The sequence below is a fragment of the Ursus arctos genome, unplaced genomic scaffold (genome assembly GCF_023065955.2).
Source record: "Ursus arctos isolate Adak ecotype North America unplaced genomic scaffold, UrsArc2.0 scaffold_19, whole genome shotgun sequence".
NCBI lineage: Eukaryota > Metazoa > Chordata > Mammalia > Carnivora > Ursidae > Ursus > Ursus arctos.
Window position 1 is genome coordinate 8,725,947 of NW_026622863.1, and position 24,236 is coordinate 8,750,182.

Consider the following 24,236-nt stretch of genomic DNA (forward strand, 5'->3'; position numbering starts at 1 on the left):
AGTCATTCCTTGCTACAGCCGACTTTGCTGGTTGGCGGTTTCAGGAGGAGGAAGGTGACGATAGACACTGACCGGTTCAAATACATATTAGTCACCCTTACCTGGAAAAGCCCCTTGGCCCTTGCCCCTTTCGCTCAGTATCCTTCTATGCGAGTTCCTGCCATGCCAGCCCTACTGCTTCTCTGCAGCTCCCCCTTCATCCCTGCTAAACCCACATGCAGAGCAAATTCACTTCATTGTCATTTTCCGAGCAGGCCCGTCAAGCCTTCACCTCCACACACAAAGTGCCCCGGCAAGATGTTTTTCCAAATTTTCTCTTTAAAGAGGACTTTGGAGCTAACTGGTAAATAGCTTCCCCTACCCCTCAATTAACTTGCCTGCCAGGGCGTCCCCTCTCTGGATCTGTCTTCCCTCCTTTGTCCACGGGGATCACCGTACCCACCTTTCCATCCCACGCCCCTGCTGTTTTGGATCAAGACAGAATCACGCACAAGGAAACAAAAGGGCCACACGAATGTTCGAATCCTCCTTGGAATAAATATGTCATGATGCTCAAAATGGTGCTATGAAAACGTCGGCAGAATTCTGGTGTCTTCGGTTTGGATCTCCAAATAGGCAGTTTCTGACCTTGCTGACAAAATAGCTCTTTGCTAGCCCCCCCGCTGACACGTGCCAAATGCTGGAAGGGCGGCCACTCTGCGGTTCCCTGTTCGAGAAGAGAAAAGATGTCCGTCTCCTCTCATTTGGTCCCTCTGTGGGGAGAGGGTCTGTTTTATTCTCTCTCTCACTCTCTCTCTCTCTCTCTTTTTTTTTTTTTTGCCATATGCAAATCTTCCTCTTGGCTTCCCTCACAGCTTGATACGTGATTGGTTCTTGCTTTCAACATCAGTAGCAAGGCATATATTTTTCTACTTCTGCGTGATCCTGTGTCTAAGTTCTCAGGCGCTCAGAGAAAACAATATAGCTCTCCTGCAGGAGGTGGACTGTGTAAATATATATTAGTTTGGGGAGAAGGAATGAGGAATGATAAAATATTCAGAAAGCGGTCTGTTCTTGAGGGATGTTACTCTGCACAGCCAGGGAGCAGATTAATGACACCGTTTGTGAGGAAGGGAGACCAGCCCCATAAAATATGTATTAGTGGGGATGGTGGTGGGATGGGCGGGGGGGTGTGGGGTTGCATGTGCAGGCCCCGGCCTCAGAATCCGGTGCCCAGCCTCGGTCTCCCTCATCAGAGCTCCCAACAGCGGGCTCCAGGGCCTTGGAGGGTGAAGGCTCCAACGTGGGGGGTGCTGGCCATACCCAGGCAACCATAGGGGACCAGATGGGGTCCTGTGGTAGGAGTACTAGGTGAAGAGTTGGGAGGCCTGGCCCTGCCGCTAATCTGCTGTGTGGCCTAAGGCAAGGCACTTAATGTCTCTGAGTCTTTGTTTCTTCTACGATCAAAAAAAGACTAGAGGGTTCCTAAGAGGGCTTCAGTGGCAGGAGAGGGGGTGGGGGTTTTCCTGGAAAGGAAGCAAGATGGCAAAATCGTACTGGCTAGGTCTCACCGTCAGGAGAGACTGTAGAGGGCTTGAAGAAATTCTCTGAAAAGCCAGCTGGGGATTGGCAGGGGGCGGGCAAGACCTCTAAGGACCCTGCTTGAGTAACAAGGGATGGCCCCCAAATTGTCCTCTAAAGTGGACAGAGCTGGGGCCCATGGGTGGCTCAGTCAGTTGAGGGTCTGCCTTTGGCTCAGGTCATGATCCCAGGGTTCTGGGATCGAGCCCCGCATGGGGTCCTGTGCTCAGTGTCTGGGCTTCTCCCTCTCCTTCTGCCCCTCCCCCATGTTCTCTCTCACTCATGCTCTCTCTCTCTCTTTCTGTCTCACATGTGCTCTCTCTCTCTCAAATAAATAAATGAATAAATAAATAAATAAACTCTTAAAAAAACATACAGTAGACAGTGCCATTACTGTTAGGGTTTTATTCGAACAGGAGTGCAGGTTTGGGACCAGAGCTGAATTGTGTGGAGGCATGGCAGAAGGGGGAGAGGCTCAGGGTGGCTAACACGGTTTGGCCCGTCCTCTAAGTCAAGAGTGGGTAAATACTGACACTCCGTCGGCCTGCCTGAGGAGCCTGTGTGTCTTGGAGATCCCTTGGGCTGCTTCTACGTCGGACCCTGCAGGTTCCTTTGTCCCATTTCTACCCACCCCCCGTTCAAGTCCTTCTCCAAGCTGAACTCTCCCGGATTTAGCTTTTATTACGAAGGGTGGCCTCTTGTTCCTCTCCGGGTCTTCACAGAGCAGTAGTAAAAAGTTGGTACAACCTATCCCGTGTGCTAGGCATTGTGCTACAAGTATGATCTCCTTTCATCCTAGAACAATACTACCATTGTCCCATTCTACAAATGAGAAGGCTGAGGCTCAGAGAAGTCAAGGAGCTAGTCCAAGGTAACACAGCAGCGAGTCTGATCCAGAGGCCAAGGTTTCAACCGCTGTGCTATATTGCCCTATGGGTCTAGCTCTGCTCTCCCAGTTACGCTGAAGCTTCTCAGGGGAGGGTTCTGGTCCCACTGGCCCCCGTGAGGCAGAGCTTGGCAGCCCCCAGGAATTGACCAATCCCCCCCTCCCCCCACTAGGCCTTCCCAGCCTCTCTTTGGTAGAGTTCTTGTCAAGTCACAGGTCTGGGCAAATCTCATGGGACATCTGCTTAGGGGCATGGAGGCTCTGACGTCTCAGATTTCGAGGACACCTGGTGTGTTTGTCAGCAAGGGCTCCCCATGACAGGCTCTTGTCTGAGCACCCCATGCTGCCTCATCTGTGGTTTCCAGCAGCACATGGATGAACCTGGAGCCCAGCTTGTGAGCCTCTGGATCAGTGATGGGGCTCCTAGCTCAGAGCCCAAGAGTTCACACAGCCCCCACGGGACTGCTGGGGAACCGCTCGGACTTTAACTGGGTCACAGCAAGTGGCCACCTATGGGACAAAAGACATCATCGATAAAACTGAGAGTAAATATTTGTATGCCTGTAATCGAAAAAAGGTCCTACCTGCACTACCAAATATAAGAAAGAAGGCAAACAACCCAACAGAAAGTGGGCAAAGGGTCGGGACAGGCAGTGCCCAGGAGAGGTGACTTACAGAGCCGATGAAGCAGGGCACGAGGCAAAATACTTATGTGTGGGCGTCTAAGCACGCGGCCTGGCTGGGCGCCGGCGTGCAGTCAAGGTACCAGGAGACGCTGCACCCGCTTCTGGTCCGGGGAATGCATGGCACAGGAACAACGTGGGAGAGCTCTGACGGACCCTCCCTGGCTCTCCACTCAGACCTGGCTTCCATCCCAGGGTCCCTCCCGCCCCAGCTTCCCCAGGGAATCTTCGCTCACCAGGTTATGTCTTCCTCAGGAGCTGAGGCCAAAAGGTGGGAGAGTTGGTCGTCAGGTTCTGAGAATACGTTCCCTGCAGATCCTTCCTTATACTCAAGATCAGAACAGGAGGTGCCCTCTCCCCATTTTCCCCTGTTCTGGGAGCCAGAAGTCCAGTCCCTTGCAGCTCTAATCTGACTCGGGACAGTCATCAGAGCAGGGACGGATGAGACATGTCATCTGACATCGTCCGCGGTGTTCGGCAGGACAGGCAGGAGCTTCCTCCCAGACCTCCTCCTCCCCCGCGGTGACCTTGGAAGGGGGATGGATCTCTCTGTCTTGTGCTGTTAGAGGAAGTCCAAAGTGCTGAGAGGGTGCCAGGGGCTTCTGGCTTTTCAAGCAGCCGGAGACAGCCCGAGAGAAGGGCTCATTTTAGCTCTCCAAGGTGGATGAGGCTGGACCTCGGTCCCATTGAGCAGGCAGGAGAGGGCCCCACCCTGCATGAGGTGAGGACCTCCGGAGCAAGATGAAGCTGCCTCTGCAACGGAAAATTTCCCTTGGACTTTGCTGTAGGGGGCGCTGGCGGCGGTCGTAGAGCTGGTGGAACTTGGAGAGGCACAAAACCCCATCCTTCTCCCACAGATGTAACAGGTGCAGCCCGTGCTCCTTCCAAATCGCCCCCCCCCCCACTGCGCCTGTTCAGGCTGACCCTATGGCTTCCGACGGCACCATCTGTGGCTCTTTCTGGATGCTTTCTGTGGCTGCTGGGACTTATGCAGCGGAAGTGCAGGGGAGTCTATCCCTGGGACCATACTACAACCCAAAACATGCTTTTCTCACCCCGCTGGCGGGACACCTGGGGCGTGCTCTACTCAGTCCCCAGAAGGAGTGAGCCTGGGCTGCCCACAGGTGACCAGCTTCTGCCCCTCCCATCCCCGCTCCCCTACAGGTGCTTCCCAGGACCGTCCCCTAAATGAACTCCCTGTTTCAAATTCTGGTTTCAGGGTCTGCTTCTGGGAAGTCCCACTTAAGACAATAGTTGTAGCAGAACTAAAAAAAATATGGGTTGAGGGTGTAATCCATAGAAACTATTCACAGACGTTCCCAAAGCAAGAGAGCCTCATTGTTTCACCTCACTCTGGGACACTAGCAAATCCAGCAAACTTCTCCTGGGTGCATAGCCTTTTTTTTTTTTTTTTAATAAAAAAATGTGGTTTCCCCCGTTGATAAACCACTTGTAATTTTCACACCATAAAACATAGAATTATGGCTTGGATTTCAGTTTACTAGCTGGTTCCCCATGACTTTGACAGTACTAGTGTGTTTTTGACTCTGTAATATCTATATTGGTAAGGTGGGGGGGCATTCCCCTGAAGCTATATTTGCTCATGCCCTCCCCCAGTCCATATCAACCTGTCCCCAGGGGGAGCCCCTGTCACCTCTTCCCACCCCAAGCCCAAAGGAGGGCTAACCTCATCTGTGGAGAGTGACTGTCTCAGGTTTGGGCCAGTATGAGGTGACTAAGGGTCCAGGGTGATGAAGGGGTTGGTCTGAAGATCTTTCCCAGATGGACCGTTGGTAAGTCTAGGACCTTGCACATGAATTGTATGCTGGCACACAATTGAGGGGAGAATCTCATGGGAGAGAGGGGGGACAAGCCTTGAGATGCTCCATGGGGGTCCAGAGTGGGAGGAGAGGAGGGGGTTACCACCAGATTTGACCCCTGGGCCTCTAGAAGTTTTGGGATAGTTGTTCAGGGTGCTGGGCTGGAGAGCGAGGGGTCACCACCCAGAGGACTAAGTCATGTGACTTTCTCTAGGAGAGCTGGGGGCTGGTTCTGAGAAGGTGAGCAGGCAGGGGGGCTGGGAAGGTCCCCCGGTCCCCTCTGATAGGGACTGTGCTTACCTTCCCCAACCACACATCTGTGTCTGCACCGGGCTCCTGTGATGAGGAATGAATTTAGTAGGGTGTCACCTGCAGGATACCGCCGGCAATCTCTCTTGTGATAACGACAGAATCACGTGACACTGTATAAGCTGGTTGCCAGTAGCTTATCTGGAAGATGATCCCAGGAAACACAAGCAAAGGGGCAGGAGAGTGAGATGGGGGAGGGCAGCAATGTGACAAAGGGAAGAGCATGCTCTCAAGCGAGGTACGACTGGGGACAACTGGGACTTACCTGCTGGGGGGCACTGGGGGCCTGTGCAGAGTGTGCACTTCAGGTTATCCCACCTCCCGAGCAAGAGGGAGATAGGGTGTTTACACCCCACCTCCCCTCTGACACAGGTCGAGAGCTGCTCTGGGGCTCTGGTGATTTCCCAGAACTGCTGGTTTGGGGCTGGAGTGGACATGTGGCACTCTGGCCATCAGAGAAAACCCTCGGGGAGAGCAACCTGGTTGCTAACAGTGGGAAAGACCCAGAGGATACGGGCGGGGAAGCGACAGCCTCCACTACACTCTGGCCCCAAACCTCTCCACTGCTTCAACACAAGCAGCCCTGAGCTTCGAGGCTCTGGCCATCTTGCTAGGCTCCCCCTGACCCCGCAGCCCCTGTTCAGAGCGGCCCCCTGTCATTTCTGCTCTCACACATCACGTCTCCTCTCCATGCCCCCCACTTCTCCTCTTGCACCATCAGCCCCAACCCGTCCTCCTCCAGCCAGCAGCTCAGCCTTTAGCGCCTCAGAGGCCTCCGGGAGCCCTGACTGTGGCACTCACTTTGTCCCCACCCAGGTGGGGTCCGGGGGGTGTTCTCTTCCCCGGCTTGGGTTGGTTGGTATAGCTTGTTTCCTGAAAGAGCTGGCCGTGCCACATAGTAGGTGCTCACGGAGTGTGTCGTGCTTTTGCTGATGACACGGGGATGGCAGTGGGGACGATGATGGGGCCGCCAGTGAGCAGCTCACGGGTCCCACTTTGGAGCTCGCTGGCTCTGTTTCTCACGACAGGTCACGTCTCTCTGAGTCCGTTCTGTAACAGACCCTTTCGCTAGTTGTTTTAAGGGGTTCCCTTTTCCTCCTGGGAACCCAGCAAACCCACCCACAGTCCCCTGCAGCCTCGGTGGTTAGGATGAGCTGTGTGGCTGAGCAATGGAATATGGCAGAAGGGACGCTCCCACCTCCGGGCTTGTGCTATAAACCCTCCCAGGCACCATCCTTCACTAAAGATGGGAGGAGGCTGGCCACGGGCACCGCTGAGGAAGAGCTGCCCAGGAGCGCCCCACTGACGGACATCCCCATGGGGCTCCCGTGTGGGTAGGAAATCAAGTGTTACTGTGGCAGGCCACTGAAGTTTAAAGATAATGACATCAGTCTGTCTACCTCTCAAATTGGAAATAATATCAGTATCAGTGGGCTGTTGCCAGCATGAATAATATAACCCGGTTAGAAGATACTGTATTAGTTTCCTAGGGCTGCCATCACAAAGGACCACAGGCCGGATGGCTTAAAGAAACAGAAATTTCTTCTCTCTTAGTTCTAGAGGCCAGAAGTGCGAGACGAAGGTGTGGACAGGGTTGGTTTCTTCTGAGGCCTCTCTCCTTGGCTTGGGGATGTCTGCTTTCTCCCTGTGCCTTCACCTCGTCTGGCCCCTGGGTGTCTGCGTTCAAATTTCCCCTTTTATAAGGACACTGTCATTTGGATAAGGGCCCACCCTCATGACCTCATTTTAACTTACCTCTTTCAAGACCCTATTTCCAAATAGGGTCACTTCCTGTGGTCCTGGGGGTTAGGACTTCAAACTATGAATTTGGGGCATACAATCCGGCCCATAGCAGAAGCGCAGGAAGTGTTCCTTCCCTTCTTGTCCAGGAAATTCCGAGACACTCCAGCAATGAAGAATGACGTCCACAGCATATCCAACTTGCCCTGAAATGTGGGTGTCCAGGAATATGGCACGGGCCCTTCATCCAGAGTCTCATAGTCTGATGGAACTGCATCGAAGACCCTGGGACTCTGTGAGATGAAATCTGACAAGGGGGAGACCTCTCGGGAAGCAGGTGCCCAAGCCGGGTTTGGGCGGGGAGAAAGGCAGCAAGACAGACCAGGCAGCAGCAGACTTGGCCTTGACCGTCTGCACTTGACCTCATCCGTCCTTCAGCAGGGCGTTAAGAGACCAAGTCACAGTCGTGACATCAACCGTAAACAATTTCTTGAGCACTTGGGAAGTGTCAGCCACTTCGCTAAGCACTCACCGCGAGTCACGTCACTGGGTTCTCTCCAAGTGGGTTCTCTGGTTATCTCCATTTAGAGAGAGGCCGCTTGCTCAAGTTCACGCAACCAGGGAGCGGCAAGAATGGTGGGTGGGGCCGGCGGCCCTGGGTTGGTTTGATGAAAGATACTGATGTTGCTTCTTTCATCAGGTGCGGGACGCACCAGCCACGCTGGCCCCTGGCATGCCTCCCGCCCTGCGCCTGTGGGGACAAGAGAGCCTTTGGGACAAGAAAGCCCCCTCCAGCCTCCTTCGGCGTCACCCTGAAGTCTGGCCAGCGGCTGGGAGCTTTCATTCGAGTAGAACTGAGCCGGGGACTTCTGCAGCACTTCATTTGCATGGATGCCAGCAAGCTGAAATGTGCAGCAACCTTGGAACACTTTCAAAGGCAGGAATAATTCCTCTGAAATAGGTCTTCCGCAAGCTTTATCTTGTCCTTTCTTTTTTTGTTAATCTTGGAGCCCCTTAGCATGTCAAAGCAATTTTTCTAATGTCACATCTCTTCGACATTAGCATGAAAGGGCTTTAAGAGATGATTTGAAAAAGAATAAATGTTGAATGAGCATTTATAACAGAGTCGCTTATGCGGCGTTTACGTTTTGACTCTGTGTCTGCCGTGTGGGCTGCAGAAGCAGGCTGATTTGAAAGTCAATGGTGCCTAAACAGGCGATGGTACAACTCTGTTTACACTCAGCTGTTTGCTCTGCACATTAATTTACAGAAAGAGAAGATTTCATTAGGCCGATTTGTCTCGGGGAATGAGATTAAGCGGAGTGCGTGCGCCCCACACGGAGGTGGGATTCCCGGCAGACGTTGACCCTGGTGACAGGAGGCCACGGGGCAAAGGTCAGGGAAGCCCATCCTTGGTGCTGATGGCTTTCTGCACACCTCTTAGTAAGTTGACTAGTGGTGTCCTGTCCTTCCTTCAGGAAGCTGGCCTGGCCCAGAGGGCAGAGGGCAGCGGTGAGAGAGCCCCGTCTGTGAACCAGGCACCGTGGGTGGGACTGCAGGCTCTGCCACCCCCTGGGACCCAGGGCGACGATTTTAATCTGTTTCCTCGTCTGAACCATGGCCCTAATATCTGTCCGCATGTCACAGGGCTGATAGGAGAGCGGAATGGTGATGGAAAGTGTCTCCAGAGACGCTGGGCACCCAGGACGTGCTCCATTGATGCTGGCTGATTTTAACATTTGTATTGTTTTTTTTTTTTTTTTTTTTCCGGTCTGTACAACTTGGTCAGAGTTCCAGACAAATGACCCGGGTTTGTGCCAAGTATGGATTTTTCCACCTTTGCATCTGGAAGAAGCTCATTGTGTGGGTTCCGACAATAGGCAGGTTGGTGGGTGGGAGTGGGTTCTGGAGTGATGGGTGTTTCAAAGATTGCTTCAGGCCCTTTGTGTGTGCACGTGTGTGTGTGTGTGTGTGTGTGTGTGTGTGTGTGTGTGTGTGATTGAGAGAGAAAGAAAATGAGAGCGGGAGAGAGGTCAGCTCAATCCACCTTGATGCTCCCCCAAGCTTGACCCCCGGCCCCAGCTCTTCTCAGCCCTGGGTCAGCCTCCGTCTCTCCTCTTCCCTGCAAGTCTCTCTCTACATCTGTGCTCCCATCAGACTGTAAGCTCGTCAAGGGCAGGAGATGCCTCTTACTCATTTTCATCAAAATCTGGCCTTCGGTTAATGTACAATGAATCAAGACTTAATCAAGCCTGTGGCACTTTTTTGAGTTCCGTTTCTCAAAGCCGCCTCACCCGTGTTCCAAGGCAGCCTGAAGTGGGGTTCCAATCTGTGCCGGCTCCGAGGGCAGTCCTGGCTGTAGCTGGGGGTGGGGGACCGGAGCCCTTCCCCTGGACAGGCTTGCCCCTGGCCCCAGTCTCTTTGGGGCACAGGAGCAAGCCCGCCCCCTGCAACCTGCCCCAAATGAGCTCATGCCCCTCCTTTCACAGGCAGGGGAAGCGGAGCTCTAGAGAGGGGGTTTCACTTGCCCCGTGGTCATGCGAGCCGGCTGGCTGAGCTCGGCCCAGCATCCGGGTCCGGTGGGGCTGGCCCAGCGCCCCTGGCAGCCTGCCAGGCCTCCCATCTCCCCCGTGGGGCTGGATTCTTTCTGGAATAGTCTGTAAAGCCAGCCAGAGGCCAGGTGGCTCAGCCGCGCTCCTGCTCTCATCCTGCATTCCCTCTGCGCCTCCCGCTACCCTGTGCCCCATCTCCGAGTCCTGCCCTCCATCTGGCAGCCCCCCAACTGCTCTCCTGGCCCCACGGGCCTGATCCTTGGGCCTTAAATACATCTCTCGCTCTCCGTCCCTGTTTTCTTTCCTTTCTATTTTTTTTTTAAATTTTACTTTTTAAAAAAGATTTTATTTATTTATTTGTGAAAGAGAGAGAGTAGAATGAACTGGAGGGAGAGGGAAGCTGAGGTAGGCTCTGCACTGAGCACAGAGCCCGACGCGGGGCTCAACCCACGACCCTGAGATCAATCGTGACCTGAGCCCAAACCAAGAGTCAGTTGCTTAACTGACTGAGCCACGCAGGTGCCCCCTCCTCACCCCAACCCCGTCCCCGTTTTCTTGATTTTTACTGAACAGTGAGAGCTACATTGCTTCTTGCGGGTCTGCTGTGTGCTGGGTGCTGGCCGAGGCCCCATTCCTGCATGGCAGACACTATCGCCCCCCATCGTGCAGAAGCAGGCACAGGGTCACACAGCTCGGCAACGGAGACAGGATTTGAACCCAGGTTCCGGGGTCTGGCCGACTCTAGGGACTCCCTAGTTGCCGGGTGGCCAGGCTGCTTTCACACAAGTATCTCCTACACTTCCTCTGATTCCTGAGCCTCCTGAGGGTGGGCTCTGCCCTGCTTGCTCTCCTTCCCCTGGGCCTTCTGAGCTCAAGGTGGAGGATGTCACAAAGGCCTTCCTTCTGGACTCACTGGCTTGAGTTGAGAGGTGATTACGTCCCCCTCCCCTCATCTCCCGAAGGACCTGATCCCAGCCCTGAGACACTACACACAATGTGCCTATAAGGAGAGCCCAGGACCATAGGACAAATGCCACTCAATGTCCTACCGAGTCTGGCACAGCTGGGGCAACCAGCTCTGTCACTGACCAGCTGTGTGACACTGGGCAGGTTGCTTAACCTCTCTGAGCCTCTGTTTCCTGCTTCAAATGGGGATCATAATAAACAAGTTGCTCCTCATCTCTGGGTCTTCATTTCCTCTTCTATAAAACTGAGGTCGGATGGTCTATTTCTAAAGTCCTGTTTCGCTGAGCGGGTCTTAGACCCCTGGTGCTAGGAGTGGGATTTACCCCGCTCTTCGCTCTTCGAGAGACCTAAGAAGGGAAAACAGTCCCACCATGGCTCCCAACCTGCAAGAAAGCCCCAGCAGTCCTAGAGCAATCTACAGCTGGGGTGAAACCTCCTTGTTCTGTTGAAAAAGAGGCAAAGGTTGCCAATCAGAGGCTGCTTGAGTACGTAATCAGAAATTTTAGCTTAGGAGGAGAGGTTGGGGTGGGGGTGGTGGAGAGGAAGGGAGAGAGAGAGTGAGAGAGAGAGAGAGAGAGAGAGAGAGACAGGGGAGAAGAAAGCCCACTTCAAGGCCAGTTCCCCTCCCCTGGCTGGAAACCTGTGTGTGCGAGCGGATGAAGGGAACAGAGCAGAAGCAAAGGCTGGCCTTCTGATGGAGCGTGTGGTGCCCACTTTGAACGATGGCCTTTGTGCCTGCCTATTCAGGGCGGCCTCAGGACAATGGGGGGCAGACACGCAGGGGAGGACAATGACAGGGACATCCTGCCTGCTGCTTTGCATTCCCTTTGAAGTGGCTCTGCCCTGGGCCCCCGCAGGCTCCAAAAAGAATGCTTTTGTTGCCCGCTCCAAAGATGCTGTAAGATGCTGAGCAAAAGTAACCGGAGGGGATCTGCTCGATTAAAAAAGAAAATTAAAGATAAGAAACAAATCAAGCCGGCCACGTGGGGGCTGGCGGCAGCTTTGAACCCTGAGAAGAGAAGGGACATCGTGATCCAATCCTATCTCCCCTCTGGGGAAGTGACTGACTTCTGGGGGGTCACGCTCAATGGAAACTGGGGGCAAGGGTGGGGAGTCCTAGCTTGCTGGGGTCTCCTAGAAGTTCTCCAGAGCCGGAGCTGGGACTCTGAAAGCCCACTCCAGTGCTGGCGCTTGGGCAGAAAAATGCGGGAGGCAAAACCGCAAGAACTGTACTGTTTACTGAATTCGGTGGGTGCCAGGGGCTAAGTGCTTGCTTTAGTGCCTGTGTGACCACCTCAAAAATGCTTCGCTCTGGATCACGTGATGAACGTGGGCACGCAAGGTAACTCTACATCCTAGAGGTGGAGGTCGGCATCAGAACTACCTGAATCAGGAGACTACACTGTCGGGTTGTGGGGAGTAGGTGGAGCAGGTTGAGCACTGCCAAGTTCCAGAGGGTGCCATTTTTACCATCGTCATGGTAACTCCTGCAGTTGTGCAGTGTACCACTTGTACATCTGTACATGGTGCCCCTGCCAGGGATGGTGAAATGATACATGAAGGGTCCTCATCAGGAATCCACACCTGCAAATATTGTTAACAATATCAACATCAAGAATTCATGTATTCGCGTAAGGATTGTCAGAAACAGCTTTTTTCTTGGTGGCAAGAATGGAATTCGACATAGGGGGTTGGTTGGTAAGGTTGGATGGCCCCACTGCCTGTGAAAAAGATGTAAGCCCTGGGAAGCCCAGCAGTCCAACACTGGCTCAGCATAGTGTCTCGCTCATTGTAAGTGCTCAGTAATTGTTATGATTACCCCCATTCTACTGCTGAAGGGGCTGAGGCTCAGAGAGGTGAAACAACTTGCCCAAGCACACACAGCTGGCAGTGGTGGTGGAGGATGTTGGGGCGTCTTGGGCCCTGCGGCCGGGGTCTGGCCTGACTCTGAGAAGGTGCCCTCTTTCCACTGGGCATGAAAGGGGTCAGACCATGGCTTTGTGAACCATCCCCTCAGGTCCCATGTGCCAAGGCCCCCAGCTCCACAGTATCAGGTGCCTTGACCTTGAGCCCCAGGTCCATCAGACCTTTTGGACCTGCCCTGAACATCCAGGGAACTCTTCATGCCTGCCATGCCCTGGGCTTGCCCCCAGAGGCGCTTTTTCCACGAAGTACTCAAAGGGACAGAACTGAAGAAGATTTCGGATTGGTGGACAATCATCGCGGTCCCTTTCTATCATCTGCAGGCACCCAGCCCTGCCTCTGGGCTGGCTCTTCTTTGGAGGACTCCTGGGGTGGCAGCTCTCTTCGTCTACACTGGGGAGGGTCTGAAGTGCCTGGGCGTTTGTCCTCTGCTAGTGCGGGTGTGAAAGCTCGGTTGCTCGGACACTTCGGAGTCCCCTGTGGGATCAGATTGAAGCTGCCCCCTTTGGGCTTGCCTGAAAGCACACCTTGCTTGGTCCTGCCCTGCCCTGGCCTGCTTCCCCCATTCCCACGCCTTCAGGCTTTCCCGGGAGCACTTCCTAAACACACTGTCGGAATCCTCACCTTGGCTCCCGGGGATGCTGTACCCACAGAAAGCCCACTTGGCAGGAGAAGGCCCAGCGTGCAGCTCTGCTCCGTGTCACGTGGGGACCAATTTACCAAAGTGAGGCTTTCCCCTGAGAGAATCCGACTGGCACAGGTGCCTGGGGCCGGTGCCCTGACTGCCCTCTCTGACGCTCTCAGGGTGGCCCTCCTGCTAGTCCAGCTAATGAGGGGCTGAATTAGGACTCGAACGCGGGTGTTTTGTCACAAGTCTGTGGCCTAAAAACAAACATTACTCCTTCCGCCAGCAAACGCCCACAGCACATTTACTGTCTGCAGGCCCTGTACCTGGGACCTTTCTGACTAGCTCCTGTTCCAAGTTCCTTCCCACTGCCCCGCAGGTGAGCAATAGGCCAAGGGAGACACAGAGGCCATGTCAGGGACAGAGACTGTGAGCTGACAGGAAGCAGAGGGCCTGAGAGCCCAAGAAGGGTCATGAGAGCCCAGGGATCAGTGCTTTTTCTGACTGTCTGTCTGCCTGCCAGTGTCTCTGGGTAACCAGTCCCTTTCAGACTCCTTGGACACCCTGGCTGCCCCGGCTTGCTGGCCTCCTGGATAGGCGTCCCAGCCTCCATCCCTGGGGCTGTGTCTTTGGACTTCGCCAGGGTTCCAAGAAGTCCTCAGTGGTTCTCAAAGCAAAGGTCTGGTTACCCTCAGCTCCTGGGCACTTAGCAGCCCACTTAGCAGGTGAGCACAGGCGGGTGGCCTGTGATTCCTCATCACCCCCCCCTTCCCGCCCCCCAGGCTTGTGGTGGGTGAAGCTCCTACTTCAGGCAGCTCCTGGCACTCCGAGGGGCTCTAGCCCAGTACCTGAGTGGCCTACTAGCCTGAGAGCAAGAGCCTGAGTAGAGCAAGAGCCTGGGTAGAGCAAGAGCCTGAGAGGGACCTTCGTTTACTGGATCCAGTGTGTGCAACAAGCTACGTAATGTGCCAAGCACTGAATGGGGAGAAAAGACGCACAGTGCCAGCTTTCTGCTCTCTGGAGCACGGGGCTCAGCGTACTGGCCTGGCAGGCTCCAAGCAGCCAGGAGTGACTGGATGCCAGTAGCCAGTGGGCTGAGTCAGACAGACAGGATCTCAGCAGAAGGAGAGGAAGCCTGTTCTCAGGAGATCAGGAGGGCTTCCTGGAGGAGGGAGCATGAACTGCGTTTTCCTGGAGCCACAGGGCTGTAGAGAGAATCAGGCCACTATTCCTACCTTTTTGCGGGTTGTTGCCCAAGCCTGACCTCGTGTTTGGCCTGTCTTATTTCCCATAAGCCTGCGAAGGTGATCTTGCTTGATTCTAGATGACAAAACTGAGGCACAGAGAGGTTGCAGAGCCACACAGCTGGTGACTGGTAGGGCCCAGCTTGGAGCTGTCTGTTTTGGGGGCACACAGATCCTGCAAAGGAGTAAGTCACTGTCATTCAAGGCCAAATGTTCTCCAGTAGGAGGGAGGCACCCTGTGGGTATGGGATGAGGACTGGAAGAGGTGGGGACGAAACTTTAAAAAATTGGGCTTTTGCAGGATGAGGAGTTTGTTCCAGGCAGAGGAGGGCATCCTGTGCGAAAAGATCACATGCTAAATCTTGAGGGTGAGAGAAAGCCCATCAGGAGGAGCTGAGGGGCCGGGAGAGATGAACCTGGGGACAGCATTTAGCACGGAGTAGGCACTCGATCATTGTTTATCGGATGAACGAATGAATGCGTGAATGAATTGTATCCCCATAGTAGGAGTTCAATAATTTGTTGAATGAATGAATGAATGAATGAATGAATGAATGAATGAATGAATGAATGAATGAATGAACTGAATTTCCTTCGCCTGGCTCCCACCAGGCACGACAGAACTACTTGCTGAGTTAACGACTGCATTAAAAGCGGTGACGTCACGGAACTCACAGGGGGCGCTGAGCGCCCCGCCCGCCGCGGGCCGGCCGTTGCTCAGGGGTGGCCGGCCGTTGCTCTGGGGTCCCCGGCCGTTGCTCTGGGGTCCCCGCCCCCACCGGTGCGCGCCCTAACGCGGAGCAGATGGCGGGCGGCGGGCGGGGCGGAGCGCCCTAGCGGCGGCAGCCGGGCCTGATTAGGGCCCCTCCCGCTGGCGGCCGCGGGCGCTTTGAAGTGAGCCGCGGCCGGGCCGCTCCGGCCGCCCGGCCGTCCCCGCCGCCAGGCCGTCGGTCCGGGGCCGGCGGCGGGGCTGGCGGCGCGTGTTTATCCAGGTGCGGGCTGGGGGCTGGGCGCGGGGATCCTCTTTCCTCCCGGCCCATCTGGGACTTCAAAGCGCGGCGCTGGGCTCAAAGGCGGCCTCGGGGTGGGGGTGGGGGCGGGGCGGGCGCGCGGGCTTCCTGCGCTCAGCCGGGCCCCAGGCCAGCGGCGGGGGGCGGGGAGGGGGGCGGCGGCTCGCACCGCGGTCCCCCACCCCAGCCCCACCCCCCAGCCCCGAGAGCGCTTTCTGGAGCGCCTACTGTGTGCCGGGCGCAGTGCCGCGCTGCGACCGTGCGCTTTCCTGACCTCTCGTCGCCTCTAGAGACAGGCGAGGCTAGGATCCCCGTTTTACAGGTGAGGGAGCCCACACCTCTAGGGCCACCTGACTCCCGGGGCCTCTCTGCAGCCCTGCCTTCAGAAGCAGCCTTCTTCCAGCGCTTTCTGAGGCTCGGCCCTGCCAGGTGTGAGCACAGTGGTTATAGTTTATTATAAAAGCAGTGGCTGGCGGGTCTTGAGCCCCTACCGCGTGCCAGGCGTGTGCCAGTGCTTCCTTTGCCCGCACCACGCGGTGAGGTGGGCGTGGCCGTTCCCCCTCACTTCAGAGAGGTCAAGAAACTTGCCCAGAGCCGCACAGCTAATGAATGCCAGAAGCAAGATTTGAACCTAAGGCCAGCTGGCCCCAGAGTTCTCCTTCTTTCCATCAGGTGCTACCCTACTGCCTCCAAGGAGCCCTCCCTGCTGGCCCCAGCTCAGGGTTCTTTCCGTCGGGCAGAACGGCCAATTGAAGTTAGCGGTCTACACCCTTGATACATCTCGTCTTTCATGGCGCTGCTCAGGCACCACCAGCAGCAGCAATGGCATCATCAGAATCTTGTTAGAAATTCAGAACCTCAGGCCCCTCCCCAGGCCTGCAGAATGAAAGCTGTATTTTAAAAGATCCCTGGTGAATTGGATAGGCATTGAAGTTTGAGGAGCACTGAACTGTAAGAACATTTTGGCTGCAAGTCTGCTATTGTCACTGTATGGGAACCTGTCTTTGGGAAGCTGTGCCTCCCTTTGTGGACTGGGACCAACTCAAGGCAAGAGCAGAGCCTTCTCCATCAGATATGCTTCCAGAGCAGTGGCGGTGCCTCCCCCAACAGACTGGGATCTCCGCGAGGACAGGCATTGGCCCTCCCCAACCAGACTGGGAATTTAGCAGAAGCGGAGATGGTTCTTGGTCCCAGGCCAGGAGCTTGCCTGAAGCTTGTGGTGCCACCCCCGCCTAACTAGGAGTCTCCAGGATCCCCTATGAAACTTGGCTCTCTGGCGTCAGGAGCCACCTGCAAGGAGAGGGAGCTGGTGTCCACGTTTTCCAAGAGGAGGGAGAAGCCCAGGGTGGAGGCTTGCCTTCACTCCAGGATCCTCATGACCCCCTTTCTGGCCCAGGGTGTGCCTGCTAGAGGGTTCTGGAGGGGTGGGGGTGGGGAGAGGGCAGATGCCACAGTGGGACCATGTGTGCTGCCTGACACCAGGCCTCTCTGGGCAAACATTTGTCCTTGTGTGTCACCAAGGGACCATTCAGGCGGCAGGAAGCCCACGGGCGGGTGCAGGAGTAAGCCTGCGGGCAGCGGGAGGGTATTTTTAGAATTTTGACTGACGGCCCCTTCTTAAGCTGTCGCTGCCTCTGCTCTGGCCCCCAGCCCCTTTTGGCCTGGACAGAAAAAGAAAGCGCATTGTCATTTTGTTAAGAAGAGGGTCCTGGCAGCCCTTCTATGGTCCCTCGCCAACTGGACAGGTTATTTCTCGCTGTGTCTGGGGGCCATGCTCCCCCGCTGGCACTCCCAGCGGGCCCCGCAGCCTGACCCTTCACACATCTGGCAGTGATAAATGGCTTCAGCGTCGCTGCCATCACCTTGCACCCTCTGATCCCGCTCACTTTGTTCTCCCTTTAAAGCCAGTGGGCGGGTGGCGGGCGGAGGAGGGGGGCTCTCTCTCTTCTTCCCCTTCTCCATCAGCCGTCTCCTGGATACTTGCAGGCCTGTGCTCTGATACCACTTGAAAGGGACCGCAACAGTCAGTTATCTGGTCTGGGAAGTCTGGCCGTGAGTTGTCTTTGCTGACTCGTGGAGTACGTGGGGTGGGAGTGCATGCCTCTGTATGGATGTATGCGTGCACATGAGTACGGCACGCATGCCTCTGTATGCTTGTGTGTTTGTGTGTGTCTGTGTGTAGATTTGAGGATGTGCTAGTGTGTGTGCCTTTTCATTACTAGCACTTTATAATGTCCTTTGATCTCCAGTAGGTCAAGACCACCCCATCCCCACCCCCCACACCCACAGCCTATGCTCATTTATAAATTTTTCTTGACCCAGTAGTTCCAACCTTAGGAATATACCCCACAAATTTGTGCATAAATGTGGATCAACAGACAAGGACCAGAATGCTTCTTGTGATATTTCCAAGCTGGAAACTTACCTAGATGCCTGTGAAGAGTAGAATGGAGAACTATATGGTGAGAGAGTCATACATTGGGACATCACCCAGCAATGAGAATAAACGATCGATGACTCAGGTAACTCAGGTAACAGTAGGGATGAATTGCACAATCCTGATGTTGAGCGGAAGAAACCAGACACAGAAAAGTACATGCAATATGATACTATGTATAGAAAGTTGAAAACCAGGCAAAGCTTGTTGATTAAGATAGAGGACTGCAGAGTGGGGTACACTTAAAGGTGGTAGTGACTGCAGGGAGGTAAAAGGGCAGTTTCTGGGGCAATGTTCTGTTTCTTGATCTGGGTCTTGGTGACCCGGGTATGTTCACTTTGTAAGACTTTATTGAGCTGTACACTTCTAATTTGTGGACTTTTTTCAGTGTATGCTATTCTTGTATTATAGTCCTGCATAGGAATTTTAGAATCAGCTTAGGGAGTTCAGTGAAAAATGCTGTTGGGTTCTTGGTTGGCATTGCATTATATCATAGATTAATTTGGGAAGATTTGTCCTCTTTATGACATCTTTTCCTCCATGAACATGGTATATCTCCACTTATCCGGATCAAGTTTTACATCTCCCCAGTAAAATTTTATGGTTTTCTCCAGAGTCCTGTGAATGTCTGGTTGGGTTTATTCCAAGGTGCCTTGTGTATTGTTACTGTGAAGAGGATATATATTTTCTTTTCTCTTATGCTTTCAAATCTTTTAAAAAAATTGTGGTAAAATATGCATAGCATAAAGTTTACCATTTTAACCATTTTAAAGTACACAGCTGGTGGCAGTAAGTGCATTCACATTGCTGAGCAACCATCCCCACATCCATCCCCAGAACATTTGCATCTTCCCAAATTGAAACTCTGTGCCCTGTAAACATGATCCCTATTCTCCTCTCCCCCCAGCCCCTGGAAACCACTACTCTATTTTCTGTCTCTACAAATTTGCCTCTTATATATACCTCATATAAATGAAATCAGACAATATTTGTCCTTTTGTGACTGACTTATTTCACTTAGCATAGTATCTTCAAGATTGATTCATGTTGGGGGGCACCTGGTTGGCTCAGTTGGTTAAGCATCTTCCTTCAGCTTGGGTCATGGTCCCAGGGTCCTGGAATCGAGCCCCACGTGGGGCTCTCTGCTCAGCAGGGAGTCTGTTTCTCCTTCTCCCTCTGCTCCTAAACCCCTCGTGCTCTCTCTCTCTCTCTTTGTCTCAAATAAATAAAAATGTTAAAATCTAATCTAAAAAATAAAAATCTAAAAAAACAAAGATGGATTCATGTTATAGCAGGTGCTAGAATCTCGTCCTTTTTAAGGCTGAATAATTTTATTGTCTGGATGGACCACAGTTTATCCATTCACCCATCGCTGGCCATTTGGGTTATTTCCACCTTTTGGCTGTTGTGAGTAATGGTGCTGTAAATGCTGGTGTGCAAATACCCATTTGAGTCCCTGTTTTCAGTTCTTTTGGGTTTATACCCAGTGCAATTACTGGATCCTATGGTAATTCTATGTTTAATTTCTTTTTTTTTTTTAAGATTTCATTTATTTATTTGAGAGAGAGCAGGAGAGCACCAGCAGGGGGAGAGAGAGAAGCAGACTCCCCGCTGAGTGGGGAGCCTGCCATGGGGCTCGATCCCAGGACCCTGAGATCACGACCTGAGCCGAAATCAAGAGTTGGATGCTTAACCGACTGAATCACCCAGGCGCCCCTCTATGTTTCATTTCTTGAGCCTACCGTTTTCCACAGTGGCTGTGCTATTCCACTTCTAAGTTAGTTTTGCTGGTGTGTAGGAGAGCGGTTGGGTTTTTGAAAGGTGATCTTGCGGTTTTGTGCACATCCTTGAGTGTGTGCATACATAGAATGTGTGTGTGTGTTTGTGTGTATAGCAGTCACACTAACAAGAGCACGACCTTCAGACAACTTGGAATGTTCTGGCTGCGTAGCACAGAAACCCTCCCTCAAGCTGGCTTCAAGAGCCAGGAGCTTTATTATTTCACCCACCTAGAAGTCTAGAACTAGGGTGGGCTCTGCCCATGATGATCAGCAGCTCAGTGATATCATTCATCTGTCTTTCTGCCCTCCCACCCTCAATGCCAGATGACTGCTTTGGGGGTCACGGGCTTCTTTGGCCATGTCCAGCAAGACAGAACAGGCTACCCCCTAAGCACGGACTATGGCTCTCTTCCTTTGCAAGCACATGACTCCAGGAGCCCCAAGGCGGGCCTCTGAAGGAAGTTGCAGATGTGAGCCAGTAGGAACAAGGCCCAGAAGCCAGGAGTGGGGCAGAGCTGCACGAGAAGGCGGAAGGCACGCAGGGGGTCTAGGAAGGTACCCGCGCTGTCCCTGTGGTGGTGATGGTAAACCCAGAGTCCTCTGTCTGCATGCTCAGGCCAGCTGCTTCCACCTGCACAAAGGCAGCCGCAGGTCCTGGATCCCTTCCAAAGGTGATGATATCTGGCCCTCGAAAGGAGCTGTGTCTTCCCGAACATCTCATTTCATCAGTGAGGGGACTTTTCATAAAAGCCCCAGCCCTCTTGCCTCAGGTCTCATTGACCACAATTGTATCACAGGCTCATCCTGAAATTAGGGAAGTGAGCTTACCATGGCTGGTTCGACTAACAGATCTGGAGACAACACCTTCTGGGGGGTTGTGGCGACATGCGGGGTGGACACCTGTTGAGACAGAGGTGGGAAGAAAGCAACTGAGACTCTGAGCCTTTCCTTCCCTTTGTTCCGTCCTGACCTCTAAGAACCACAGTTGCTCTTCGGGTGGGGGGAGGGGGGAGTGTGTGTGTATAGTCAGGGAAGACTTCCTGTAGACAGGGGAACTCAGCATTATGAGAGCGAGAGAAAGAGCATATTCTTGGACGGAGGGGAATTGTGGGCAAAGGGGGCGATCAGCGGTATCTCTACGTCCGGCAGAGAAAATGCTGGTTACACCCGATGTGTCTTTTATCTGTACATTTCTTGAATTAGAGGAATGAGCTTTTAAGTGCAACTCAAGGCTGAATCTGATGATTCTTCCATTCAATCAACAGATGCATTTTGAGGACCTACGCTATGCCAGTCTTCTGCCAAGCACAGGTGACCCAGCAACAAGCAAAGTCAAGCCCGTGCCCTCGGGACACTCCACTAAAGAGGAAAAGGTCACCCGCTTGACCTTCTGCTGTGGCACGTGTCGCGGTCTAGCCAGCTCAGATGGTTCGGCCGTGTCTGTCTCCCACACAGCTGATGGTCCTTGACAGCACAGGACCTGGGTGACTCTGGACCCCAGGGGTCAGCGCCAAAGTCATGTCATTTTAAAGTGGATCTGTCAGCCGTTCCCCCCCACAGCCAAGAAGCTCCCACTCGGGGTGCAGAATTTTCACGGCGTCTCCTTGCCAGGCGGCAAGACACAGAGCAAACGAGATAGCGAATCTGACTTTACAGTCATCCCTTAGTCTTGTCTGATGGTAAGTAGATTAAAAAACATGGGGTGTAGTGGATGCCGTGCTGTGCTGCCAGAGCGCCTGCAGGACGGCAGCTCGATCCCTCAGCCTCAGAGTGCGTTCGCTGGTGGCTCCAGGGAGTCCCTCCCCTTGACGGGGGAGCACTCTTGCCCCTGTTTACGCTCCCTTGCTGGGGCTGGTCCAAATACACAGTGAGCACAGGCCCAGCTGCTGCACAAAGGCCAGACCCTGCCATGTCTGAGACAACTCCAGAGGGCCTTTGGGATTGCAAAGCTCCCCTTGGGGTTGGCAGAAGCCTCTGCTCAGGTGCACGGCAGCTCCGCTTCTCCCTCCGCCCAACCTCGTCAGCCTCAGGGTGGGGGTTCTGGGGCGATTCCTGACAGCACCCCATGCACGGATCTCCACTTCATAGTGCGGTTCCTGGGACCCAATCTAAGAGAGACTGTACTAAGTTTATTTTTTTTTATTTTTTAAAAAGATTTTATTTATTCATTTGACAGAGACAGCCAGCGAGAGAGCGAACACAAGCAGGGGGAGTGGGAGAGGAAGAAGCAGGCTCCCAGCGGGGGAGCCTGATGCGGGGCTCAATCCCAGATCCAGAACGCCGGGATCACGCCCTGAGCCGAAGGCAGACGCTTAACGACTGAGCCACCCAGGCGCCCCAAGAGACTGTACTAAGTTTAAATGAAAGAACTATTTTAGGGTTTTCAAATTTCCCATTACGTATGCACGTACGTATGAACACACGCATGAACACATGCACACACATTTGGGGAGGGTTTAAAATATTACAGAGGGAGGAGGAGGTATTGTTAATTTACATGATGACACACCAAACTAGGGGTCTTCAGTTCTTTCTTTCTCTACATTAGGCTGATAAATGCGCAGCTCCCATGTAAAAACACTGTAGGGCACCTGGGTGGCTCAGGTGGTTAAACGTCTGCCTTCAGCTCGGGTCATGATCCTGGGGTCCTGGGATTGAGCCTCAGGTCAGGGTCCCTGCCCAGCGGGGAGTCTGCTTCTCCCTCTTCCTCTGCCTCTCCCCCCCGCTGTGCTTGCGCTCTCTCGCGCATTCTCTCTCTTTCAAATAAATAAATAAAATCTATAAAAAAATAAATAAAAACACTGCCGTTTGAGAGTACGTGGCATTTACTGAGCATTTGCTATGTGCCAGGCACTCTGCTAAGCACTTTGCACGCATTTGCCCATCTTGTCCTCACTATAATCGTCTGAGAATATAGTGTTATCATTGACATATTTTACGACAAGGGAAGGGAGGCTCAGAGAGGTTAAGTAACTTGTGGAAGATCACACAGGGTTTGATCAGGGAAGCGGGACTTCTACAAATGACACAGAAAATGGATTTATTATGGGCATCGGACCATGAGCATCATGCAGGCTGTTGCCTCTGCGTCTGGGGCTGAACCCAAAGTCACTCTCCGCTAGCCTCCTAGGAGGGAACGTGGAACGTGGATGCCAGCAAGGACGAAGGGGAGGCAGCATCTGTCTCTGGCCTTCAACCTGGGTGCCGTGGATGACCTCTAGGCGAAGCTGGTGGGCCTCACCACGGAGTTGCACACACCCCGGCCCCACGCTGGGAGACGCCGAAGGAGGTCTGGAAGTTGCTGGAGAAGCCCGGTGCGGCCCCTGCCAATGAGGTGAGGCAGTGGATCGGGGGCAGCGTGGGTAAGCTACCGCAGCCCCGCACTAGCCTCGGGAGCGGGAAAAACACGGCTGCTGCTGGACTTCCCCCTTGCTAGTCTCGCACAGAAGGTCCGTTTTGGCCCATGCTACCTCAGAACCATTTGGAAATTCTGGGACCACCGGCTTCCAGCCGAGCCGAGTTGACACGGTGTCTGGGCGTCGCAGACGCTAAAAAGGTCAGAGAGCCAGAGTCCGGAGCTGCCTGTCTTGTGCCAAAGCCCACAGAATGCGATTTTCACTTTGTTTGGGCAGAGTGGGTGGGAAGAGGTCGCACCTGATGGAGGTGGGGGGGTCACACCCACAAACGTGATCTCGGGGCGGGTCGGTTCATGTGAGTGGGAGAAGTGACGTGGGGCAGCAGGGAGCACTGGAGACTGTAGCGAATTGAAGCGCGCATGCTCCGTCTGCAGGGGGCGGGGCCCCTCCCCAGCTCCAGCTCACTGTTGGCCATTTAGGAATGTGGGCATCGGAGGGCCAGATAATCTGATTTTTTTCCATTAAAATTTGGAGTGCGTGCATGCGTGCGTGTGTGTGTGTGTGTGTATGAGAGACAGAGAGACCGCCAATTCAAAAGTGTTAGCAACCAATTTGAATTTTTTTTGGCTCGGGGCGCCCAGTTTGTGACCTTTGACCCTAGTAACTTCTAAGGTCCTTCGGATTCCAGAAGATGCTCCCCAACATGCCAGCTGACTCCAAGACTCCCCATTTTCACAGAAGACTGGGAGGCAGCCTGCACCCTCTGGCTCCAGCTCCCACACCAGGATGGTCCTGGAGTCCGGTTACCTTCCTCTCTCCTTGTTTTTAGCCACATCTCCACGGGGAAGATGTCCCGACCAGACTCAGCCAGATAGAAGGGTGTGAGTGGATTCGAAGCAAGGACTCCACTCCTGCTGCTTGCAGCCCTTTTGCCCCTGCACCCATCTGCTATATGAGCACCTTTTCCCCCCTTTTGCACTAAAGAGGATAGGTGTTATTATCTAGTTTGGAAACATCTTTGCATTACATCTGCCATTCATAACTGCAAAAATGTTCTCCTGTAAACTGGTGAGCGCTTTTCCCATTTTATTGTCTGGCCTCCCCCACTTTCCTTTCTCCCTCTCCCTTCCAACTCATGCTTGCGAGCTAGAAGCATCCTTCCGTGCTTCTCTCCGTTCTCAGGGAACCATCTGTACACATAACACGCACGCACACACGTGCACAGCACACTCTGTTCGGGTAGAGGGTTTCTCGATCACTGTTTAGATTACGCAAACGAGGGGTTACGTATGCCTCTCCGCATGTCACTTTCCTCCTCCTATGCTGTGGCATTCCCCGGGCCTA